The sequence below is a fragment of the Rhinolophus hipposideros genome (assembly GCF_964194185.1).
Source record: "Rhinolophus hipposideros genome assembly, chromosome: 2".
Taxonomy (NCBI): domain Eukaryota; kingdom Metazoa; phylum Chordata; class Mammalia; order Chiroptera; family Rhinolophidae; genus Rhinolophus; species Rhinolophus hipposideros.
In genome coordinates this window covers 7,432,391-7,433,766 of record NC_138048.1, presented here as the reverse complement: position 1 = coordinate 7,433,766, position 1,376 = coordinate 7,432,391, and the positions used below count along the sequence as shown (strand labels likewise).

Here is a 1,376-nt window from a genome sequence, read left to right as displayed (position 1 = left end):
GCTAATCATTTTCTTTTTCTGTAACAGTCTGCATAATGACATTCCTCTCCCTGCTCCTCCCCCCACAAAAAAGAAATACTAACCAATTTACTCAGAAACAAATCAGGGAATTAGGGAAGAAGATCAAACTGTACAGAAGTAAACTTCACAGTTAAAAAACAAACGAGAGAGAGGGAGAGAGAAGGAGAGAGAGAGAGAGAACAGTGCAGGGGGAGAGAAGAGCAGACAAGAGGAGAAGGAAGGGGAGGAGAGGCAATGGGAGGAGAGAATGGAGGCTGTATATTCATCTCTCTCCTCCACTGTTGCCTGCTCATCTTTCTCTCAGTGTACTTCATAATTATATTACCTGATTTAGAATGTGATTACATTAATGCTAGATCATGTTGCTGGAAATTAAACAAGTGGGTAATTCCAGAATTGATTGGCCATACCACTGTCACTGTATTTATGCTGCTTTCCTTGCACTGGTTCCTCTTCCTTCTCACGTCGCCTGTTGCCACTTGAAATCTCTATCGGTTAATTATGGTGCCAAGTGGTAACATGGGAGTGTTTGATCCAACAGAAATACACAGTCGGGGGCAGCTGAAGTCACACTTGAAAGAAGTCGTGATCAAGCTTGGTTTCAACTTGCTCTGTTTCCTCATGTGTCTTTATAGTCTGATTTTAGCTTTGATAAATGACAGAAGCCATGGCTGAAGCCAACCTATATATATTACCGTGCACAATTGAGAGCCAGAGATTACTTAAAGTCATATTTAGAATTGTGACCATAGCCGTATATTTTTTCCTCCTTGAACAAAAAACTGCTTTTGCTCCATTTTTACCATATAAAATATTTTTAAGAATAAGGTTCCATCCACACTAATGGGGAGAGAATTATACAAGGCATGAATGTGACAGAGCAGGACTCTTAGAGACCACCTTGGAATTCTGTCAACCACACAATCTCAAATTTTGTATATATTTCTGTTTCTCTGGAGAACCCTAGTAACATATGGATAAACCTTGAACACATATTAAGCAAAATAAGCCAGTCACAAAAAAGACACATACTGTATGATTTCATGTATATGAGGTGTTTAGAGTATTCAAATTTGCATAAACCTAAAGTGGAATGATCATTGCCAAGACCTGGGATAGTGGGGACTTTTTTTTTTTTTTTTTTTTTTTTATTAATTAATTTATTTATTAGTTTCAGGTGTACAAAACAAGGTAATACTTAGACTGTTCATCATTTATATCCCTCATACTGTGAACCCCCCTCCCCCCATCCACTATCCCTCCGACCTCACACTGAACCATCACATTATATATATAAAATTATAGTTGGCATTCATTAATGTTTAGCTTCTGATGTACAATGCCATGATCAGGTA

The 1,376-nt window shown here is 38.1% G+C and overlaps 1 pseudogene across 1 annotated transcript; it reads left to right on the top strand.

The window, feature by feature from the left end:
• Window positions 1-255: 255 nt before the first annotated feature.
• On the top strand, window positions 256-656 carry LOC308506423 (protein cornichon homolog 4-like; annotated as a pseudogene). Its single transcript has 2 exons — window positions 256-515; window positions 563-656. The product of its transcript is annotated as a protein cornichon homolog 4-like (transcript).
• The last annotated feature ends 720 nt before the right edge of the window (window positions 657-1,376 follow it).